At 35.8% G+C, this 25,017-nt stretch overlaps 1 long non-coding RNA gene across 1 annotated transcript in view; it reads right to left on the bottom strand.

Annotated features, from left to right (window-relative positions):
• The window catches only part of LOC119624483 (uncharacterized), a 50,872-nt gene extending 39,591 nt beyond the window's left edge, over nucleotides 1-11,281 (bottom strand). The window contains exon 1 of the long non-coding RNA XR_005240652.2: nucleotides 11,177-11,281. This is a non-coding gene — a long non-coding RNA (uncharacterized lncRNA). The remainder of the gene's footprint in view (nucleotides 1-11,176) is intronic.
• Nucleotides 11,282-25,017: the final 13,736 nt, after the last annotated feature.

The following is a 25,017-nucleotide window of genomic DNA, read 5'->3' as shown; positions in this document are numbered from 1 at the left end:
ATATCATTCTTAGCAAACTATCACAAGAACAGAAAACCAAACACCGCATGTTCTCACTCATAGGCGGGAACTGAACAATGAGATCACTTGGACTCGGGAAGGGGAACATCACACACCGGGGCCTATCATGGGGAGGGGGGAGGGGGGAGGGATTGCATTGGGAGTTATACCTGATGTAAATGACGAGTTGATGGGTGCAGCACACCAACATGGCACAAGTATACATATGTAGCAAACCTGCACGTTGTGCACATGTACCCTACAACTTAAAGTTTAATAATAATAAATAAATTAAAAAAAAAAAACAGAAACATAAAAAAAAAAAAAAAAGAAAGGTCTTTGATGGCATTGTTACACTTAAACCAAATTATCTTGGGCTTCTTTTTGCATGAGTCAAATAAACCTTTTACTTCTTCAAGCCACTGTTGGCTGGGTTTCCTATTATCTGGGCTGAATTCATTTCATACTAGTACATCTCCTCTTCTCTCTCAATATACCCACTTGGTGAGTGCTCAATAGATGGTTGGTATGTCAGGGAAAGATAACTGGGTGAAAGACATACTTTGTGATAGCGGAGTTTGACTAATTGTCTAAGCCTCTGTAATCTCTGCTTTGTATTTATGTTTGTTAGTTTGTTTTGTCCAAAAAGTTTTAGGATGATTACATTTGGATGTGTTCTATAAATGTCAGTTTCTTTATCAGTTTGAGGTGGGTTGTGATCCTCTAAGGAAATGGGGGCATTTTGATTTTCTAAAGACAGTTCAAAGAAGGTAGGATGAAAGGCAGAGAAAAAGGAAGGTGAAACAAGGATAGAAATAGTAAGCAATTGTGCACAAAAGATATGCCTATCATGCTGTTATGGTTTGAATGATTGATCCCTCCCAAAGTCATGTTAAAATTTAATTTCCATTGTACAGACTTAAGAGATAACTAGGCCATGGAGAATTATTGAGGGTTGAGTGCCTTCGTAAAAGGGCTTTCGGGGTAGGCTCTCTCTCCCTCTCTCTCTCCATTTTGCCCTACCACCTTCCAACACAGGATAGCACACAAAGAAATCATGTGTCAGATACCAGCACCTTGATATTGAACTTCACAGACTCCAGAACTGTGAGCTGAAACATTTCTGTATATCGTAAATTACTGAGTTTGTGGTATCCTGTTATAGCAACACACAAAACAGACTAAGACACATGGTGCAAGTCATCATGTCATTTTATTTATTTATTTAAACAGTTCTTGAGGCATATTTTCTTAAAACTGTCACACAAAATTAGAAATCTGATACCCAAAATGGGTAAAATGCCTTACCAATAAGTGTCAGAACCAGATTTCATATACATATTGTCTGATTCTAAGCATTCACATTTCCCGTGACCTTTGCTCCAGGAAGAGACATTATCTTTAGTATACCAGACAGTTATCAAAGCTACCCTTTGCTCTGGGAGTTGGGGGTATTATATCTACATCTACTAAGGCCGTTTGCTATACAAGCAGCCTTGAAAATACAATGGGGAACAATGGCAGCCAGTGCCTTTGTTTGCAAACAGTATAAAAATGAGAAAGATCCATGGATAACAACGTTCCCAAAGCATTTACTTTTTGAATTCTCCTTTTCTGATTCCTCCAGAGTCTTCTCTCTCACACAGTTCTCACCACAGTTCCACCTTTGTTCTCCTTAATTTATAGGTGCCTGGGGGTTTTCATCATTTTATTTCTTCTTATCATCAGAGAAAAGTTTTAAAAACTCATTTTAGGCATATATATATTTACAATGTACTCCAAAGAGTTTTCATATGATCTTTCCAACCAACTAATATAGTTTGGATGTTTCTTCCCTCCAAAGCTTATGTTGAAATGTGATCCCCAGTGCTGGAGGTGCGGTCTGGTGGGAGGTATTTGGCTCATGTCATGAGGGCAGATCCCTCATGAATGTTTTGGCACTGTCCTTATGGTAGTGAGTGAGTTCTCACTCTGAGTTCATGCAAGATCTGTTTAAGAGTCTGAGACCTCACTTCTCTCTCTGTCTCTCTTGCTACCTTTCTTGCTATGTGATACACGGCTCCTCTTCGCCTTCTGCTATAATTGTAAGTTCCCTGAGGTCCTCTCCAGAAGCTGAGCAGATGCTGGTGCCATGCTTCCTGTGCAGCCTGCCAAACTGTGACTCCAAATAAACCTTTTTTCTTTGTAAATTACCCAGTCTCAGGTATTCCTTTACAGCAACATGAATGGACTAACACAGCAACATAATCTTAAGCATTCATTAGCTCATTTATTTATTCAGTGTTTATTGTGTAGTTACTACAGGTTATGTATTGCAAATCTAAAAATACAAAGTCTGAAATGCTCCAATATCCAAAACCTTTTGAGTACATGATGGTTAAAAAAAATGTTTACCGGAATATTTTGGGTTCGGGATGCTCAACCAGTAAGTATAACATAAACATTCCAAAATTGAAGAAAAATTTGAAATCTGAAACACTTATGGTCTCAAACACTTTGGATAAGGGATACTCAGTCTCTATATAGAAAGTACTAAGTGCTTCCTTTGAGAGAGGGAAAGTCTTAAAAAGTAAACAAATGAGCACTTCAGATACTGATGAGTCTGAGGAAGTAAAAAGTATTAATTTCACTGCGGGTGAAATTTGGTGCTTTTACATTTTATGGTCAAGAAAGACCTCATTTTAAAAAATGAAGTTTTACCTAAAAACTCAAAGGATAAGAGAATCATCATAAAAAGAACCTGAAAATAATATTTCATTTAAAAAGTGAGAATGTGTCTCTTTAAGTGAAAAGACCCCTGAAAAATAAGTCTTAAATCTAAAGTTTATACTAGGTGAAACCACTAAAGTTATACACCAAACCAGTGAAATCTTGGAAATTTCAGACTGGACTTGGAATATTTACATTTTACTTACTGGTTGAAAATCCCAAATCCCAAATGCTATGATGAGCATTTCCTTTATTGTCATATCAATGCTCAAAAAGTTTTGGCTTTTGAAACATTTCAGATTTGGGGTTTTCAGAATTGGAATGCTCAGCCTAGAAATGTTAACTGACATGCAGTCACTGCTGTAAGAATTATGTGTGTTTCTGAGTATTTATTTACTTAATCTCATTGAAAATAAGTTTACAAATTCTATGTCACTAACTTTGAACTTGATTCAATGCATAAAAATGTAACCATTGTATACTTTTTTGAGGTTTTCTTTATTAATAGTTTAAAAATTTGAAGAAAATTGCTGAATGGTTTGCAAAAACTCCGAGAAACTACAAAAAAAAAAAAAATAGTGCAACTTTACAGGGAAGAACAAATAACCTATTAGACAAAATAAAACTTGACAAAGATAATAATTGGAAAATAAAACAGGAGAAAGCAGGTTATAAGCAAAAGTTCTAGATATTAGCAATCTTTAGTCAACATGGAAGCATTTAGCATAGGAAATATGTGTTTCAATTGTGGTTTCTATAAGACTAAATATTGGAAGTAAACTATTGCATGAATAACTGCTAAGTTACATTAAGAACATGTATTTTACCTCTAGGGACAGTTATTTCATAATCTATTGTGTCAGTGTTAATTTTATGTGTTAATTTGACTGGAACCATGGGTACTCAATATTGGGTTAAGTATTTCTCTGGGTGTATCTGTGAGAGTGTTTCTGGATGAGAATAACATTTGAATCAGTAGACTGAGTAAAGCAGATTGCTCTCCCCAAAGTAGATGGGCTTTGCTCAATCCGTTGAAGGTCTGTATAGAAAAAAACTGAGTGTTATTTCTCATTGTCTGTTGAAAACATCCATACATGTGGTATAAAACAGTATTTAATATGAAATCTTACATTGTTTGTAATTTTAATCTGATCATTTGTTTCAGAAAGGAGAAGGAAATAGATTATTGACATTACTGACACATTCTCAAGTGTTATCAAAGTTGTATTTACAAACACCTATGTATCCCTTCTTAGTGATCATGAACACAGAAATTCCTTTGAGAACTGATGAAAGCTATGAACACTCAAACAACCTACACATGTTTTCTTGCGGTTTCAGTGCTTCACAATCACCCTGAAAGTAGTTCAAATATCTCAGTTTAAGAACTCCCACTCATTCCTCAGAATAAGTCTTAGAAATAAATATTCGTATGCCCGTCTATCAATTAAAAAAAAGATTAAAGAAGTAAAATAATTACTTGCCCAAGTTCACATAGCTAATGAGAAGCAATACTGAAACTAAATTCAGATCCACCTGAATCCGAGTTTGGTCAATTTTAATCATATCATACTTCAAATCTAGTTTTTCAGTTTTTGTTTTTATCACTTAATATCTGATTTTTTAAACTTGTAATTTGAGGAAATTAGGAAAATATCTGCTTCTTACTGTTGTCCTATGGCAATTATAATTTGAACTTTGTCCCCTGTACTATCAAAATGGAATGATTAAAAATGCCTATCTGCTAGAAGGTTTTGACATTTGAAAAGAATGCCTCATTAGCTGACACACAAAGAGATTCCTACTGCATGCTTTACATCGATTTCACAAACTGGGCACTGGTGTTATGGTCTGATATAGCTATAAGGTAAGAAGGTTTATGGTAAGTTAATTAAGTTCAGGGTTTGGCCTAAGACATAAACTGCTTCTAGATGCAAAAGTGTATCCAAATTGTATGAAATTGTAAGTAGCACAATACAAATCTAAAAGCTCAGTGAAACTCTCAGAATACAGATGGAAATGACTTTTGGCTTGGGAAATGGGGCCAGGTCCAAAGGGATTCTGAAGACTTTTGGGCTTTGAGAAAGCATCATAGTGGCATTAACCTTTCCACAGTCACTTGAAATTTTCTAATTGAAATATGAATGTGAAAGACCATCTCATGGTCTATGATTTTTCCTTTAAGGGAAAACGTCTGAGAGGAAAATTTATAAATGAATGTAATTGTCAGCATGTAATTTATTAAGAAAACAAATTTACATCTTACCTATATTATGATGTCTAGTGTGTCCTTGGTCATTAATGAGAACTGTATATTGCATTTGACTTCTAATTTGCCACCAGAGAAGAGTAATGCTTAAAAATATGTTTATTTAACATTTCGAAAGAAATTCACTGTCTAGTTTTGAATCAAAACAAAACAGTGCTAAAAAGAAAGATGCCATATAATGAATGCTTCCATAAGAGAAAGTCACCACTGACTGTGTAATTTCTCTTGAGACCAAGGGCTCATGATCAATAGCTCATTTCAAAGTTTGTTTGTTTGTTTGTTTTTTAATGACCAGAAATACTTGGAAAATAAGCAGGTCATTTTCAGAAAGGAATGTGGCATATGGAGAAGGAGAATGAGAAAGTGCAAGGATTATGAACACCTATACTATTTCATTCCTTAAATGTTTCTTTTTCCTCACAGCTTTCCAAAGATATATATATATATATATATATATATATATATATATATATATATATATATATATATTTTGGAGACAGAGTTTCACTCTTATTGCTCAGGCTGCAGTGCAATGGCACGATCTCGGCTCACCACAACCTCTGGCTCCTGGGTTCAAGCAATTCTTCTGCCTCAGCCTCCCAAGTAGCTGGAATTACAGGCATGCACCACCACACCCGGCTGATTTTGTATTTTTAGTAGAGATGGGGTTTCTCCACGTTGGTCAGGCTGGTCTTGAACTCCCTACCTCAGGTGATCTGCCCACCTCGGCCTCCCAAAGTGCTGGGATTACAGGCATGAGCCACCGCGCCCAGCTTAAGGTATAATTTATAACATAAAATTCACTCATTTTTAAATATACAATTCAATGACTTTTAGGACATTTATAGAGTTGAGCAGCCATTACCACAATCTGACATTAAAACATTTATATCCCTCCCAAAAGTTCCTTTGTGCACTTTTGTGATTAATTCCTAGTACCACAACTAGCTTCAGGCAAATATTGATCTATTTTCTGTCCCTATAGATTTGTCTTTTCTGGATATTTCATGTAAATGTAATCATGCAATACGTAGGTTTTTGTGAGGGACTGCTTTAACTCACCATGGCTTTGAGATTCTTCCATGTTGTAGCATAGACCAGTAGTTTTTTATGGCTGTTATTCCATTGGATAGATCACATTTTGTTTATGTATTCACCAGTTCACAGACATTAAAATTATTTCAAGTTTATAGCCACTAAGAGTAATGTCGTTGTGACGTTCACATACATGTCTTTATATGTGTAAAATATATGTGTAAACATCTATTTCATTTCCTTTTAGTAAACAAGTAGGGGTGGAATTTCTGGATTGTATTTGTAATGGACTAAATTGTGTTCTGCCAAAATTTATATGTGGCTATATTTGGAGATAGCATCTTAAAAGAGTTAATGAAGGTGACACAAGGTCCTAAGAGTGGGACCCTAACCCAGTATGACTGGTATCTTTATAAAAAGAGGAAGAGACATTAGGAAGGCTTGTGCACAGAAGAAAGTCCATATGAGAACACAATGAGAAGCCCAATGTCTACAGTCAAAAAGGCATCAAGAGAAGCCAAAACTGCCAACACTTCGATCTTGGATTTTCAACCTCCATTACTGTGAGAAAATTAATTTCCATTATTGAAGTCTCTTAGTCTGTGGTATTGTGTTATGATGGCTGTAGGAAACTAATTCAGTAAGTTTATGATTAACTTTTTAAGAAACCGCTAAACTTTTCCAAACTGGCTGTACCAGTTTTACATTTCTGCCAATATGTGGGAGTTTCATTTTCTTCACATTCTCACCATTAATAATACTGTCTTTTTTTTATTATAAATATTCTAGTGAATGTGAAATGGTATGACTTTGTAGCTTTAATTTGCATTTCCTAATTATGTGGATTATCTCTCATTCTTTCTTGCCTACCCACATGCATGCACCAAGGAAAAACCATGTGAGGACATAGTGAAATGCAACCAACTGCAAGCCAGGAAGAAAGCCCTCATCAAAAACCGAATTGATCAGAACCTTGATCTTGGCCTTCCAGCCTTCAGAACCATGGGAAAATAAATTTCTGTTGCTTAAGCAGGCTAAAGTGCTTTGCTGTGGTAGTTCAAGCTGACAAATATATAGATTAATAGAAGATAGCTAAAATTTGACTCCACACCTGCATGTGGAATAGGCTCCGAGTTTCGGTTGCTAATTGGAGACTTTTTCACACTCCAAGACCCAATCAGAGTCAAGTTCCCTTGCTTTTTTATGGATTGATTGTTTTTAGTCTCACTTACATGAAGGAGGCTGCTCTAATGCTCTTCTAGCTTTACTCAGGGCCCCAAGTTTCAGCTTTAAACCACTGTTTTTCTATCCCTAAGAAACATACCCTAAGTACTAGATTATAGGACCTATATCAGGGTTTTCTCCTCCCTAGGATGTTACAGGGTTAATAAAATCGCTTACCTTTTTCTTTTGAGTTCTCTCTCTCTTTTTTTTTTTTTTTCCTAAAATTTGGGATTTTTACTAATTCTCCTGAGTACACCTATTCATTTGTGTGCATTTGTTGTTGCTATTGTTAACTTCTACTATTGTGTGTTTTTGAGGGGGTGAGGAGTCTATGTTGGATATGTTATTCATGTTACCAAAATCGGAATTCTCTTCTTACATATTTGTGAATACACATTTTGTGCAAAATTATCAATAAGTGCAATGCACCTTCCCTGAATCATCATTGAAAACTCAATGTCTAATGCTATTATGATCAGCTTGTTTATTTCATTGAATTCAATACCTGTAATAATTTCCATGAACTGAACATTTATGTTCCCTTAAAATTCATATGTTGAAATCCTGATTCCCACTGTGACGTGGTATTGGAGACAGAGCCTTTGGAAGGTAATTAGGACATCCCAGCAAAGCTCTCATAATCAAATTAGTACCCTCATAAGAAGAGACATGGGTGGGAACTTCCTGTCTTTGTGTCTGTGTCTCTCTGTTTTTCCATCTCTTTCTCTTCCTCTCCTCCTGCCATGTGAGGACTCAGCAAGAAGGCCACATGCAAACTAGGAAGAGGGCCACAGAGATTTATTAGAACCTAACCATTTTGGCACCCTGATCTTAGACTTCCAAGCCTCCAGAACTGTAAGAAATTAATTAATATTTTTAAGTCACCTATTCTATGATATTCTGTTATCACTACCCAAACTAAGACAGAAATTATTACCAAGAAATAGGGTGCCACTATAACAAATACATAAAATTGTGGAAGCAGTTTTGGAACTGGGTAATGGGTAGATACTGGAAGAGATTGAGGTGCATGCTAGAAAAAGCAGATATTGGGATGAAGGGAATATTAAAGATAAATCTGTTAAGCACTCAGAAAGAAAGGAATATAACTATAGAGAAAGTGCCCATCTTGAAGAATACACAAATAATCACGTACAGAAGTTTGGTAGAAATATGGATGATAAAGGCCATTCTAGAGAGGTCTTAGATGAAAATGAGAAACATATTATTGGACAAAGAACAAAAGGTGTTCTTTGTCATAAAGTTTCAAAGAACTCCGCTGAAATGTGTTTGTATTCTAGTGTTTTGTGGAGAGCAGTACCTGTGAGTGATAGAATTGGATATTTAGCTAGAGAGATTTCTAAGCAAAGTGTTGAAGGAGCATCTTGGTTCCTCCTGACTCCTTATAGTGAAATGAGAGGAGAGGGAAATGAATTGAAGATGAGATTGTTAAGCAAAAAGGAACCAGAACTTAAAGATGTTGAAAATTCTCAGCCTGTCTATGTTGCAAAAATGAGAAGGTACGTTCATAAGAGAACACCAAGGGGGTAACTGACCAACAGTTTGGTAAGTTGATAAGTGATGGTATGAACTATGAACCTAATCAGCCATCTTAACAGAAGCCAGAAATAGAGATGGGGTTATACAGCAAAGATACAGCCAATTTGAATTAAAAGGGACAGACAGAGTGGAATCACAGATAATTTGAATTAAAAGGGAGAGAGAGAGAGTGGAATAAATGGAAATAAAGGAAGATTTTCAAATTTGTTAGCTTCTACAGGACAGAATGATAAAGCTATTCAGCTTTAAATTTGCACTATTCTTGAAAAAAAATAAAAGAAGAAGAAGAAAAAGAATCGCCCAAAGGCAATTCAGAGAGCATCAGGTTTTGACAGAGCAGAGCTTCCAACAGAAGCCATGGTGGCAGGGATTTCTGAAGCTTCAGGGGTATGATCCTTTCCTGGTGGGGAACTAAGATAGCAATTTACTATCTAGAGTTGTATTATTGAGGAACTCCTCTTTCTAAAGAAGCAAAAGCAAAGCAGAACTCCCTTTGAGAAGAAGCAGAATTTTTCTAAACTAATGAAGAACTTTTAAAATTAGATTTATATCAGCTCAAAGAATGTAGCAGAAGTAACTGTTCCTTTATGGAAATCATTCTTTTATTGATGTCTTCTTAGGCAATTTTTTCTGCTTCAACTGAATTGCAGTCAGTTACTCCCTGGTCTCTGAGCACTGCTAATAGGTAGGGAAAAACTGAAGAATGGATATACGGAGGAAACTCAACTCATAAATATGCCAACTGAATGTAAGCAGTATTAATTACAGGCACTTGTGGATGACAGAATATTAAAACTCCAAGCTGCTGGAGTTTTAACCTACACTCACTCTCGCATTAAAATATTTCACCATGTACTTTGGCAAGATCTGTATCACCTTACTCTGAAGGTATCTAGAGTTGGAATACCAGACTTGAGAGTCTGACTCTCAACCCTCTCGTATATTGTGTTCTGTTGGGAGGTTGCCATTTCTCACACAGTCTGCTGACCAAACGGCAAGAGATCGTTAACTGATATTTTCTTAAGCTTTTATGTTCTCCTGGAAGTGGTCATTATAGATTTATATTATACTGCACTTATGTTTATAATGCATATAGAATGAATGATTTATTTCACCTAAGTCAAACTTTAGGTGGGTAGTCCTCATTGTATAAGAATTCTTGAGGATGACATAATTCAGAGGGTAGAGGAAGTAGAAATAACATGAGCTTGATTAATAGAATGAAAACATCAGGTTCCTCACCTGTAGAATTGAGATACTGTCTCCCTCACAGGATTGTCATCAGAATTAAAAAATAGAGTAAATGTATTGAGCATTGAACCCAGTCCCAAGAGCTCAATAAATGTTAATTTTCTCCTCAACTTTTCTAAAATTTTGAATTAATTCACAGAATTTTACAACCATAAAGCTGAAAAGAACTTTGGACATCTTTGTAACACTTATCACTGGTGTGGAAATAGGGTAGGAGACATTGAGTTGGTGATGTTCATTTAGAAGATGGCTTAAAGCCCCACTTCTGATTTCTTCCTAATATTCAACTAAAGCCTGATGGCTTTCTGCTTTTCTTCTTGTTGCTTAATAAAAGGGTAAGTCTGTACTACCTCTGTGATATCAGGGAATTGTCTTTTTCTGTAGGATTTTAAAATCTGTAATTTGCTGTTCATGATATTTGTTTGCCCTGTCATTGTTTCCAGCCACTTGTCTGTACTTTTCCCATCTCTGTACTGTCCTTGTCATGCTGCTTGGTACTTCAAAGATAAACCTCTAACCCTCACCTCACCCCAGGTACAAAGGAAGTGCAGAAGTTAAACCTCTCCCCAACATACAGGCGTTAAAAGTCCTTCCGTACTAAGAACACAAACAAAACCTTAGACTTTAACTGATAGATAAGGTGAGAAAACAACAACAGAAAACAAAAAACAAACAACAAATAAACAAGCAAAAAAAGGGAGAGAAGACTCCACAAAAGGTTAGTCTTTCCAGATTTTAAGGGAGAAACAGTCTTCCATTTTCTAGGAGGACACGAGTGAGCTTTTTATCTAACCGAAGTTCAGGAAACCAAATAGCTGGAAAATGAAGATCATTAATAATTTCTTATTTTAAGAGGTGTGATTATAAAATTAAAGAATGAGTCATTCTAGTGTTTAGTCTATGAAAGTAGGAACTGGTTTTTCTTTTGTTTCTTTTTCTCCTCCCCTCCCCAAAGGAACACACAGATGATTTAAACAGCCTTCGATTACAACATACCTAAAATAATGAAGCAATTGAGGAGGGAAAAAAAATCAGCTGAAGGTGTAAACCCCCTCCAGGCTGGATGACTGTGGTATATTTCATCTTCGCATTCTAAATCAATGCTAAGCAAAGCACAGAAATGTTTACCTTTGTCTGATCTCTAATTCCCTAAATTTATGTGGAATCATGCACAGATGCGCTGGAAACCAGCCTGGAAAAGCCTGGCATTTTAATTGATCCCAGAGCTTCTTGCCTCACGGCTCCTGCTGTGATGAAGTCTGCTACTTGTTCCAAAGATTCTCCGCCTGGTTGCCTAGCCACGGCAGCTGGCCAATCAAGGTGTCCGTATGCAGCGAAGGAAGTAACCAATCAATTTTTTAATTTCCTTCTGTAAACGGGAGTGAGTCAGGGTGGATTTGAAATCTCATTAGTCAAAAGTAAGACGTGTAGTGTGCATTTTAACATATGTATTAGTTGAATACATTTGGCATTGAGTCATAAATTCTGATGAATATTTGAAAGCCCATTTCAGACAAGTTTGAACCTTGGAGCTTGAATTACTAACTTTTGAAAAATGTTTTATATTCTTACTAGTGCACTCCATGTATAAAATTTAAATAGACTTCCCCCCCTCCTAATTTAACACCCGCCTCCTTGAAAACCAGTTTCTTATTAAAATTTCCTTTTAAAGACAATTTTATTCTGTCAGTTTGTCTGGCTTTATCCTCTCTCATGACCAATACTCTGGCGTAAGGCCCAGATTTCTCCCCATTTGGATTCTGAAACAGCCCCATGATCCTAGTTCCTCCAATCCCTTCTAGAAGCCATAATCGATTGTTATATAGTTTCTCCAATCTATTCTATAAGGCATCATCAATTGTCATTACCTCAGTCCTCTTCTGGAAAACTTCTACTCAAATGCAGGCAGTCATGGGTTGAAGTGAGCACTTACTGATTGACATATTTCAGTAAATTGTCTGGTATCTCTGAGCCTCAGTTTCCTCATCTGTAAATATGGAAGTAATTAGGTCAAAGGAGATAATCTCTGTAAAGTACTTAATCAGGCTCATCTTATATGTATATGTATACATATAAGATGTATCTTCTATTATTTCTTACTATTATTCCATTATTTCTTACTTTTATTTGTATATGTATATGTATCTTCTACTATTTGTATCTTCTATTATTTCTTACTATTATTTAATGTCTCCTTTTTTGTTGATCTTTTTATTATATCTTTGAGATTTTTCATAATCTTGCCTTGATTCCATCCATCTGTACATTCTGATTTCTAATAATCCTTCCCATATCTCATTTCTCATCACCATGTCTTCATCACTCTGATCAGATAGCCTCTTCACAGAGCCTCAAATTTATCATATTATACTGGTGTCATACTTTAACTTCTACTGATCCTTCAACCAATATTCAAACTCAAGTATCACTTTCTAGTGGAAGATTACTTCATTATATGCTTTCACAAAATCATGTTAATTTACATCCATAGATTTTTCTCAGTTTGTAATTATACATTGCTAGTACAGCTATTTAATTAATTAATGTTACCTCCCTGACAATGCAGGGATAACTGTGAGAACAGGAACAGTATGAGTTTTTGGTTTTTACTCTATTCCTAGAGCTTAATATGTAAGTATGGCATGAATATTTGTTGACAGAATATTGTCAAATTCTTATCTACTGAAAAGGGCTCTCATCTTGCCCCTTTTCCAGATCTGAAAAATGTTATCTTTTGAAACTCTATATTAATTCCATTGGAGGGAATCAATATTTAAATAAATGTTCACTGAACACATTCTGTGTGCCCTATATTATAATGGGTAATATAGATGAATTATTTTCCTAAACTTCATTGAGAAATACTGGATAAATAGATTAAAATTTACTTAAAGCAAGTTCTTAACTCTGTGTGTGTGTGTGTGTGTGCATGTGTGTGCGCGCACGTGTGTGTGTGTTGGTGGAGTAGGAATGAAGCAGTGTGGTTGGTCCAGTAGAATGAAACAGGGGACTGAGAAATCTGGACTTTGATACTTGATCCTGAACAAACTTGGGTAAATCACTTCTCCTTTCTAGACCTCTGTTTCCTTGTCTGTAACCTGAGCAGATTGAATCAGTATTTCTTTAAGATGTCTTCAAACTTCGTGGGTTGAAATAAAACATGTTACAGAATTAACATATCAGCGAGATTTTATTTTAGTTCAGCTTTATATGGATAAATAAATGTATTTAGTAATATATAATTAGAATATTATGTTGTGCTTTTCTCTAGGATACAATAACATAAACATTTCTAGTGGTTCTACAGTGGACTTTATAGCCATCATTTTTTGCACTTTTAAAATTTATACAATAAGTACAGTATTGAACAAAGACTGTGTGACAGGCCCAATGTGACGGACTGGAGGTAAAATGAAGAATGAAAGAGGTGTGGTCTTGGTCCTTATAGAGCTTACTATTAGTGCAGGGTGTATCCATTGTACTTGCCATTTTATACTTACTTTTTTTCTGTAGTTGAGATCTTTTACATTTCAATATCTAATTATTTACATGTGTTTCTTATTCTTGGTTGTTACTTATGTGCAAGTATTCTATTCTCATCAAAATTATAAATTTTTGGAGATTGCATTATGTGTGTGGGAGTGATCCTAAATCACAAAATTTCATGCCAATTTTAGTTTTAAAATATTCTGTTTTGTTACTATGAAAGTACATGAACTTGTCAATGTATAGTAATATTTATTTGGAAATTGTTGTTGCTTTACATACAATAAATAACTAACACACATGGAATGCCTGTTATGTGCCAGCATTTGCCATGATTATTTTATCTAATCCTCACAACTGTCTATGTGATACTGTTATTATTCCCATTTTATGAATGGAGAAACTGAGGCCAAGAGTTGTTAAAACAGTGGCCCAAAATATTCTTCAATGTATATGTGGGATTTCAAGTCAGGCTCTCTGACTACTAAAGGCATGCCTTTTCCATGTTATGCATTTTCATATACTCAGGTTTCCTTCACATCACTGAGAAAAATACAGTTGCTCTTGTAACATCATAAATCTTAATAAATTTTTATTGAATCATATTTTCAGTAAAATCATGAAATTCATTTTGGAGCCATATAAATCTTTGTTTCTGTGTTGTTTTCTGTTTTCTAATAAATCCTACTAGCCTTATTTTCCTTTTTTTTGAGATAAGGTCTGATTCTGTCATCCAGGTTGGAGTGCAGTGGCAAGACCACAGCTCATGCAGCCTCAACCTCCCAGGCTCAAGCAATCCTCTTACCTCAGCCTGCCTTGTAGCTGAGACTACCGGTGTGCCCCACCATGCATGGCTAATTTCCTTCCTTCCCTTCCCCTCCCTCCCTCCCTCCCTCCCTCCCTCCCTCCCTCCCTTCCTTCCTTCCTTCCTTCCTTCCTTCCTTCCTTCCTTCCTTCCTTCCTTCCTTCCTTCCTTCCTTCCTTCCTTCACGTCTCTCTCTCTGTTCCTCTCTCACTGCAGCCTCCACCTTATGCGTTCAAGCAATCTTTCCGATTGCTCAGCCTCTCGAGTAGCTGGGACTACAAGCAAGCACCACCACATTTGGCTAATTTCATTATTATTATTATTTAAGGGAGATGGGGGTCTCCCTATGTCACTCAGGCTGTCTTGAACTCCTGGGTTCAAGGGATCTTCCTGTGTCGGCCTCTTAAAGTGTTAGGCTTACAGGCTTGAGCCACCACACTGGGCATTGATATACCCTATTAGATTCAATGGAATTGTCTGGGGGAGAGAAAACAGTGAGAATAGAAAGAAAAAAAAAGTCTGCAGCTATTTTATGCCAACTTGTGAATTTACATTATTTTAAGTATTTGGAGATTTTTCTAAAGACTTCTATTTTCAAAGCACCAAATTTTGTACTTTGGTTGCACGATATTATATGGTCTTCAAAACAACCTTATGAAGTAGGTGCTATAATCATTCCCTTTTTAGGGGTAAGGAAATTAAGGCTTTGCAAGATTAAGACACTTGTCTAAATATTTACTGTGGGTTAAAATATCAACTTGCCTTTACCCACACCATAGTAAGACATGTAAGACAACTTCCTTGCTCCTTTCTCCTCTTATTTTCTTTCCCTCTTTCCTTATGAATTTGCAGTCTACCAAAACATGCGACTTATTGATGCTCTATTATTATTCCTTGCTGCAAGGAATAATAGCAATAATGACAACATTTAACACTTAATAGTAACTTAACATTTAATAGTAATTATTGGTAATAGCAATAGTTAAACATTGATTAGTTTTTAGCAATAGTAATAAACATTTGGTAGTAATTTAACATTTAATAGTAATAATGATAACATTTAACACTTAATGTATGTCTGGCATTGCTCTAAGCAGTTTACATGTATTAATTTAATCTGTATAAAATTCCCATATGGTACCTACTATTATTGTGTCCCTTAAATGAGATAATGCATGAAATGTGTTAGGCACATCTTCTAGTATAAAGGAGAGTGTAGGGTAGAGGTGCAATTAATACCAGCTACTATTATTAATTTTGTCTGCACTTACATTTGGGGCACACACAGTTTTATGTATGTTAATCTTTACACATTAACACGAGGGCTTTCTATGTGTGTGTGCATGTGTGTGTGTTTGTCTGTCTATAATTGGCATGCAATCACAGAATCTTAGACAAAAAGGGGAATATATAAACCAACATTCCAACAAATAGAGTAATTCATTTTCCAGCTTCTTTGACAGTTTTATTCTGTCATGTTCTTCTGACCTCTTATTGAATTCTGCTTAATGAGTTCACTGAGTTTTGAAGACATTTATTCATTTGATAGCTCTATTTTTCAGAAAGTTTTGTTTCATATTGAGTTGAAATTAACCTTCCTGGATGATACCTGATTGTACAGAAAAACAATGTAGCCTTGAACATTGAAATCAACTAAGTCTGGCCTTCAGTCTTGACTCTATCACTTAGTAGCTGTGACTCTAACTTAAGTTACTCAGTATCTCAGTACCTCGTTTTCTCTTTCTATAAAAGGAAGATCATAATCCCTATTGCAGAGGGTTATCGTAGTGACTGATTGAAACACGTTTCCATTATTATGAAGTGCACTCACAGGGTGCTTTGTACCAATTTATTCTGCCTGTGTACTTTCACATCTGGCAGGCCATGCCCTCTCCTCTGCACCACACTAAGCTAGCAGGAGGCATCTTAGTTCAAGTATATGGAGAACAGGGACTAAGTGCCTCCCAAGGAAATGTGGACTGGCTTCATTAACTGCTATTAGATCCAGTTTGCCACATTACTCACGAGCTGGCAGCCCATGGTATCAAAGAGCAGAAACCCTTGCAGAACTGTTGACCTTACCTCCAAATGGCTACCAGGGTTTTGCTCAGGCACAAATCAAATCTGGAAACAGGTTCCCTAGAGAACTCAGCTACCAGCTATGCAGCAGCAAGTCACTGGGGTGAAGAAAGCATGGGAGCAAACTATCAGTTATCATGGACTGCGAGACTGAACAGCTCACAATGTCAGGGATGGTTTGGAGGAGGGTAAAACTGTGCAAAAGTCAACCCTTTCAGCCCCATGATGGAAATAACATTTCTAGATAATAGCATAGGAGTTAGTCAACATATTTGTTTATTTTGGCCATCTAAATGCATGCATGATTGCATGAATAAATAAATGGCTAGGGGATGCATAAATGTCATTCAAAGGTGCATATTCACCATCCAGTCTTCACATCATCTATTCATTTATTTACCAGATTTGTTATATGCTAAGGACTATGGTAGGTGCTAAAAATTTCAACATTAATGTGATACAAAGGCTCTCAAATAATTGTTAATCTAGTAGGAAATGATGTGAATATCTAATTATGAAATAATATGGCTAGTGTAGTAACATTATAGTGAAAACAAATAATGAAGAAAAACATTATTGAAGAAAAACAAAATTATTTCTGCTGGAGGATGGGGAACAGAAATGAAACAAGGATTGGCATTGAACAATACGTTTGAATTGAATCCTAAGGAATGAGTAGTTTTACAAGTGAAAAGAGGAGAATAAGAAGTATATTTTGGTCTAACACAGTGGCTCACGCCTGTAATCCCAGCACTCTGGGAGGCCAAGTCTGGCGGATCAACTGATGTTAGGAGTTCAAAACCAGCCTGGACAACATAGCAAAACCCCATCTATACTAAAAATACAAAACTTAGCTGGGTATGGTGGTGGGCATCTGTAATCCCAGCTGTTCTGGAGGCTGAGGCAGGAAAATTGCTTGACTCAGGCAGTGGAGGTTGCAGTGAGCCAAGATCATGCCAGTGCACGTCAGCCTGGGCAACAGAGTGAGATTCTGTCTCAAAAAAAAAAAAAAAGTACATTTCAGGCATCAGGCAGAATGAATAGCATTTATATTTGTAAGCTATTTTGGGAAACAGCAAACAATCTAGGATAAATAGAATGCAGCAAGAGAAAGCTGTAGAACCTGAAACTTAAAAGGAAGGTTGAAAGAAGCCTTGGATGGACTCTAAGTAGAGAAAGAAACTGCTCATGATAGATAAATAATTCTGACATTTATTCATGTCTTCTAGCTTTGCTCACTTTCCATCCACATTCACTTTTTGATCTGTTATGTCTGTTGGTCACTCCCTGCCTATAGACAGTGCCCTGCAAAATCCAACATTGCCACGTTTGGCCTAAAATAGTGCTGTCTTAACTAGAAGTCTGTATATGCTTCTCAAAGCTGTAAAACCCTTAAAGTGGCCAAATAATGTTACACTCAACTGGTCATAGTCTCTCTGTCTTTCCCTTTCCTTTAAAGTTTCCTTCAAATGAATACTTGAGAAGGCAGAACTTTATTCATTCACTCATTTTTGTATTCATTCACTCATTATGTATCTTGGTCCTGTGAAGGACCAAGAGCAATACTGTAAACATCCCTGGATGTCATCACATCTCTATCATGTCCTTCATCTCTATCTTATTCTTTTCCTAATCACTTTAACCTAATTACTTTTACATTTCTTAGATACAGGCACAAAATCCCTCATTCATATTGTCCTGAGCTGCTTCACCTCCACTGGAAATCCAGAAATGCTCAGGCTTTCAATTTCAGGATTTACTTGCCAGTTTCCTTTAGCAAGGAAATTTGTTGTAGAAAATAACTCACTTTTAAGATTGCAAGAGTCCACTAGACTTTCAGAATCTATTGTTAGGAGCACTATTGACCTATCGGAAAATACCAAAACAACACAGAATATTTAATATTTCATTACACATGAGCCACTTGCTAAGAAGTCCTAATTCCCCTACTCCAAACTGAAATTATGACTATCTTCTTTTGGACTCCAAGTTATTTATAGAAAAATGCACTTTGCATTTCTGGTAGTATCTTTTCATGAAAATGAAACTTACTGGTTGAAAAATAAAGTAAAATTTCAAATTATTAATAAAAGCCCCAAAGTTGCAAAGAATATTGAACAATCCAAGAGAATCACAAAATATGATGTTTTCTATAGAGAATAATTTTGATAAATTACATGGATATTAGCATATACAAATATTATATTTCCTTTCTTTTCTGACAATACTCAAAATGTTATTTATCCCTGTTATGCAAACATGGAAAAATATGTGACTAGATCTATGCTTTCTTAAACATGAGGCTCATTCAAAAATTTAGGTGATACTTATGTTCTCTAGTGTCTTTCTTTTCCAAGGTAGACACACACCTGGTTTTCTCTAGATTCTTCTGTTGTTTATTGAAAAACATGATATTTCTGTATGGCCATTATCCAGGTCACTAATTAGTTTATCAAATGAATTCAACAAATGGCTCCAGTTGGAATGTGATCAGCTTGAAAAACAACACTAATTCCTACTTATGTTAGAACATTATTATTATTTACTAATCCAGTCTAAAAATATCTCTAACTGTTTCTATAGGGACTCGATTAGTGAAGATGTCAAATGCCCAATCTAATGACAAAATTCTTGGGCAGAAATTGGAAATACAAGTCCAATAATGAACTGAAAACACACATTAATTTAACTACAATGAAATTTTATGATATCTCTTAAATTTTTTTGTTTTATTTTATTTATCATTTCTCCTCAGTTAAATTATTTCCTCAAAGTTAGTGGCCACATTTTTAAGAGGCAACATAAAGCTGTAGACCTACAACTACAAAGAGCTAAGAAAATAAAGAAAAAAACCTTGTGTTACAGTCTTAATTCATCTACTTATATGTAACCTTAGCAAGTCTTTAAATCTCTGAGTTTCATATTTTCCACCAACAATACCCATTTCATTCCTCATAGAATTGCAAAAAAATCAAATGATGTAATGAACAAAAAGGTACCCTAAGAATTATAAAACTCTGTACAGATTATGGGACCATGATTCTTCCTCATTCACAAGAATGCTCTTAGTAAGTATATCTGACATACAACTTAATAATGTGTTTGTGTCTCCACAGCATTAAGAGAGGTTAGGTTCTTCTCTAAATTAAAAATATATTTTTTTCTAATAATTCATTTAATACAGCTGGTGTGGACAAAGTGAGTAATGATGAGTAAACTATAGTTAAAAAGTTTTCTAAAATCGTAATTATAATAATTTGATGTTCTCTATCTTTGGTCTTTGGTATGAAAAACTTTCTTTGGAGTGCTGGTAAAAGGATTTTTGTAGCTTTTGGCCTGAAAGGATCAAGTCCCACAGTGATCACAATGTGCTCAAGCTCTTCCTGCTCTGTGAGTTTTACAGTACTGAGTTAAACAGAATACAGATGTCTGCAGATGAAAAGAAAACATATGAAATTCTCACTCTCAAGCCAGAGAGAATTCAAGCCAATTCAAGTGTGAAGGCTAATGTCACAGCTGAAATAGAAGTCAAGAGGGTAGCTTTGAATATAATTAAGATATGACAGTTTCACTCAGATCCAAAACCCAGACGCCTAAAAGAAGAATTTTCTCAAAGGTGTGAAGGTGAAAATAAAATGTTTCTGGAATTGGGCCTTGTGCCCAAACTAATGAATTTCCCATTGAGTTACTAATTATCTAGAGCCGTGACCATCAGAAAAGAGATCTGGGAGATGAATTTTTTTTAAATTATTTGGATTTCTCCTCTCTTTGAGGTCTGTGGAAATTATTCCTCTGGTTAACAAAAAGGGGGGCGGGGGCTGGGAAACCCAGAGTTTCAAAAGAACGGAATTCAAGTCTTCTCACTTTAACTAGATCCCTGTTTTTTAGGCATGCTGTTGGCATTGAATCTGTGCCCAAAATGCCAGCTGTCAAGGGGGAAAGCACAGTAAGTTTAATTTTGACATTATATAACCAGGGTAGGGACCTTGGTTCTACTATGGAGCAATCATTCATAAAAGATTTAAAATTTGTTAAAAGTCAGGCAGAAAATAAGCAAAACAAAATCAAACAAACAAAAATTATTTTAATTGTTTTTACATGCATACATACACTAACAGACACACACACACACACACACACACACACACACAATAAAACAAGAATAAGAGCCAGATTTATTTCATAACAAAACCCATGCTCTTCCCACTGTATCTTGCTTACAAAGGAATAAGGGCTATGGCCACAAAGGGCAGAGAAGAGAATAATTTATTACCTGAAGAATATAAATAACTAATTGTTTTCTACTTTTTAATTTATCCAATGTTTAAAACTTACATTCAGAGCAGTATTTACTAAAATACATTTTGAAAAATTCTAGTACTTCAACTTAGTAGACGATGAAAGTTTCAATGATCAAAAAAAAAAAAAAAAAAGGAAATTCTATAATATGTATACTTTTTGGGAAATTATCAATGACTATTGCCCTGTTAAGGCCTCTAACATCTCTTATTCAATTTTGGTTTTTGTGTTTTCCATATTTATTCGGTCGTGCAATATTCTCTTAGAAATTCTGATTTGGAGGTCACATCTTTAATGAGATGAGAGCATCTCACAACAGTGTTATCAGTTATAATCAGAATTATAGTACAAATTGTTATTAAAGTGAAGCCAAAGAACTTGAAAACCAAAGACCTAGGAATTCGAACTTTGTCTTAGGTTCTTGAGGAAACCACCAGAGGTCTCCAGAGAGAAATGGTCACATGATATTTTAGTGTGTATCAAATGTTTTTTAAAGTATGTTCCATAAGAACGTTCAGAGAGACAAGTATGTTTTTGGGGTTCTAATTCCAAGAGAATATCAGGACAGCTCTTCCTTTAAAAAAAAAATTAACTTTTATATATCAGACTTCTATGCCATAGGTAGTGATTAGCTTGTTTTGATCATCTATGTTTTAGTTATTGCAAAATACAGTAGCAATCCACAATAAAACTTGTACTCTTTGATATTCCAATTTACTACACATCAGTGACTGAAATGAAATACTCCTTAGATTTTGGGAATCCAAAGGGCTTCCTTTTTGCTTACAGCTTGCTTTGTTGCTCCAAGATGAACCTCCCAAAACATCACCACCGCCATGACACACATCAAGTCAGAAATCTTCATTTGTTTTCTCATGGCTCCCAGAAGAATCTGCATTAATACATTAGCATGGTTTTTGGGGGTGTAGGTAAATTCTGTCTTCTTAAAAAATAGATAAATAGGCCGGGTGCGGTGGCTCAAGCCTATAATCCCAGCACTTTGGGAGGCCAAGACGGGCGGATCACGAGGTCAGGAGATCGAGACCATCCTGGCTAACATGGTGAAACCCCGTCTCTACTAAAAATTACAAAAAACTAGCCGGGCGAGGTGGCAGGCGCCTGTAGTCCCAGCTGCTCGGGAGGCTGAGGCAGGAGAATGGTGTAAACCCGGGAGGCGGAGCTTGCAGTGAGCTGAGATCCGGCCACTGCACTCCAGCCTGGGTGACAGAGCGAGACTCTGTCTCAAAAAAAAAAAAAAAAATAGATAAATAAAAAATAACCTTCAACTTTTCCAGCCTGCAATGATCTCACATACTACTTTTGATTCCTCCATGAGTTACACATTTTATCCTTTGGTCGAATATTGTTTTTGCACATATTAGTTGCTTTATTATATCCTTGACCAGATATAAAATACTTGGGATAATAGAAAGCACATAGTAATGTCCAAGCCAACTGGAAGTCGAAGACAGATTCGACTACTTTCCAACAATGTGAACGATATCAAATCATTTGAATTATCTGAGTCTCACTGATTTTCCAGGAGGCTTGTAAGGATTACTAATAATGTGTTCACTATGACACTTGACACATATATTTAACAAACATTAGTTCTTCCTCTGTGCCAAATCTTTTTTAAAGCCAAAGACTTTTAAGAAGCTTCTACCCACCATGGTACTCATTGCACAGTATTATCCTTAAGAAGAATGTAATTATAACTTGTTGAATCAAATAACCTGAAAAAATTTCTTTAGTGACGTTATTCAGTCATCAATTACATAAACCATATTTTTAGGTACTTCAAGCATTCAACAGATATTTATTGAATTGGTCTGTATGTGCTGGCATTGTCCTAGTCCACGGGGATACAGTACTGAATGGAACAAAAATCTCTGCCTTCCTAGAGAACACATATGTAACAAATGATGAGCAGGTAAGAAAGATGCCTATATATTACCACTTGAAACATAACCAGGTTTTAGCATTTTAGAGGCTAAAAATGATGTCAATTTTCATAATGTCATTAATACGTTATAGAGAGTTGTAAAAAAACCAATTTCCCCATAGTATCTAATAAAATAATTTATTTTTTTCATTTTGAACTAAAATAATCTTAAGAATATTTTTCCTTTTACTTCTGAATTAGCCTCTATACACAAATGATGAGTTACTGGTATATTAAGCCAAAAATTAATGGGCATCATTACGGTAAATGCTTGATTTGTCATAAATCAATGATCACCATTGTCAATTTGTAGCACCCAATAATTTTTCCAGTTGTGCCAAGAGAGTTTATAAATTATAGAAATCATAATCCATTTTTGTGAAAATAAATATAATTTATTCTTATGATTACCAAAATTTCTGTGGAGATAATATCTACTTCACATCCTCTACTGAATCCCTATGCCCTGATGGTTCATTTAAGAAAATACCATCTTAGTATTCAAACTGGTCCTTTATTTTTGGTTCTTTATTCACTTAAATTTTTTTTTTTTGTAATTTAAAAAGTTGTATTTATTGAGTACCTACTTTTTTTTTTAAATTATACTTTAAGTTCTAGGGTACATGTGCACAACGTACAGGTTTGTTACATATGGATACTTGTGCCATGTTGGTGTGCTGCACCCATCAACTTGTCAGCACCCATCAACTCATCATTTACATCAGGTATAAAGCCCAAAGCCTTCCCTCCCCCATCCCCCCTCCCCATAATAGGCCCCATGTGTGATGTTCCCCTTCCAGATCCAAGTGATCTCATTGTTCAATTCCCACCTATGAGTGAGAACCTGCGGTGTTTGGTTTTCTGGTTTTGCGATAGTTTGCTGAGAATGATGGTTTCCAGCTGCATCCCTTTCCCTACAAAGGACACCAACTCATCCTTTTTTATGGCTGCATAGTATTCCATGGTGTATATGTGCCATATTTCCTTAATCCAGTCTGTCACTAATGGACATTTGGGTTGATTCCAAGTCTTTGCTATTGTGAATAGTGCCACAATAAACATACGTGTGCATGTGTCTTTATAGCAGCATGATTTATAATCCTTTGGGTATATACCCAGTAATAGGATGGCTGGGTCATATGGTACTTCTAGTTCTAGATCCTTGAGGAATTGCCATACTGTTTTCCACAATGGTTGAACTAGATTACAATCCCACCAACAGTGTAAAAGTGTTCCTATTTCCCCACATCCTCTCCAGCACCTGTTGTTTCCTGACTTTTTAATGATTGCCATTCTAACCAGTGTGAGGTGGTATCTCATTGTGGTTTTGATTTGCATTTCTCTGATGGCCAGTGATGACGAGCATTTTTGTCATGTATCTGTTGGCTGTATGCATGTCTTCTTTTAAGAAATGTCTGTTCATATCCTTTGCCCACTTTTGGTTGGAGTTGTTTGATTTTTTCTCGTAAAATTGTTTGAGTTCTTTGTAGGTTCTGCATATTAGCCCTTTGTCAGATGAGTAGATTGCAAAAATTTTCTCCCATTCTGTAGGTTGCCTGTTCACTCTGGTGGTAGTTTCTTTTGCTGTGCAGAAGCTCCTTAGTTTAATTAGATCCCATTTGTCAATTTTGGCTTTTGTTGCCATTGCTTTTGGTGTTTTAGACATGAATCCTTGCCCATGCCTATGTCCTGAATGGTATTACCTAGGTTTTCTTTTAGGGTTTTTATGGTTTTAGGTCTAACATTTAAGTCTCTAATCCATCTAGAATTAATTTTCACTTAAGGAGTAAGGAAAGGATCCAGTTTCAGCTTTCTACTTATGGCTAGCCAGTTTTCTCAGCACCATTTATTAAATAGGGAATCCTTTCCCCATTTCTTGTTTTTCTCAGGTTTGTCGAAGATCAGATGGCTGTAGATGTGTGGTATTATTTCTGAGGGCTCTATTCTGCTCCATTGTCTACATCTCTGTTTTGATACCAGTACTATGCTGTTTTGGTTACTGTAGCCTTGTAGTATAGTTTGAAGTCAGGTAGCGTGATGCCTCCAGCTTTGTTCTTTTGACTTCGGATTGTCTTGGCAATGTGGGCTCTTTTTTGATTCCATATGAACTTTAAAGCAGTTTTTTCCAGTTCTGTGAAGAAAGTCATTGGTAGCCTGATGGGAATTGCATTGAATCTATAAATTACCTTGGGCAGTATGGCCATTTTGATGATATTGATTCTTCCTATCCATGAGCATGGTATGTTCTTCCATTTGTTTGTGTCCTCTTTTATTTCACTGAGCAGTGGTTTGTAGTTCTCCTTGAAGAGGTCCTTTACATCCCTTGTAAGTTGGATTCCTAGGTATTTTATTCTC

This window comes from Chlorocebus sabaeus, chromosome 1 (assembly GCF_047675955.1).
Source record: "Chlorocebus sabaeus isolate Y175 chromosome 1, mChlSab1.0.hap1, whole genome shotgun sequence".
Taxonomy (NCBI): domain Eukaryota; kingdom Metazoa; phylum Chordata; class Mammalia; order Primates; family Cercopithecidae; genus Chlorocebus; species Chlorocebus sabaeus.
The sequence above is the reverse complement of the archived record's forward strand: the minus strand, read 5'-3'. Positions and strand labels throughout refer to the sequence as shown.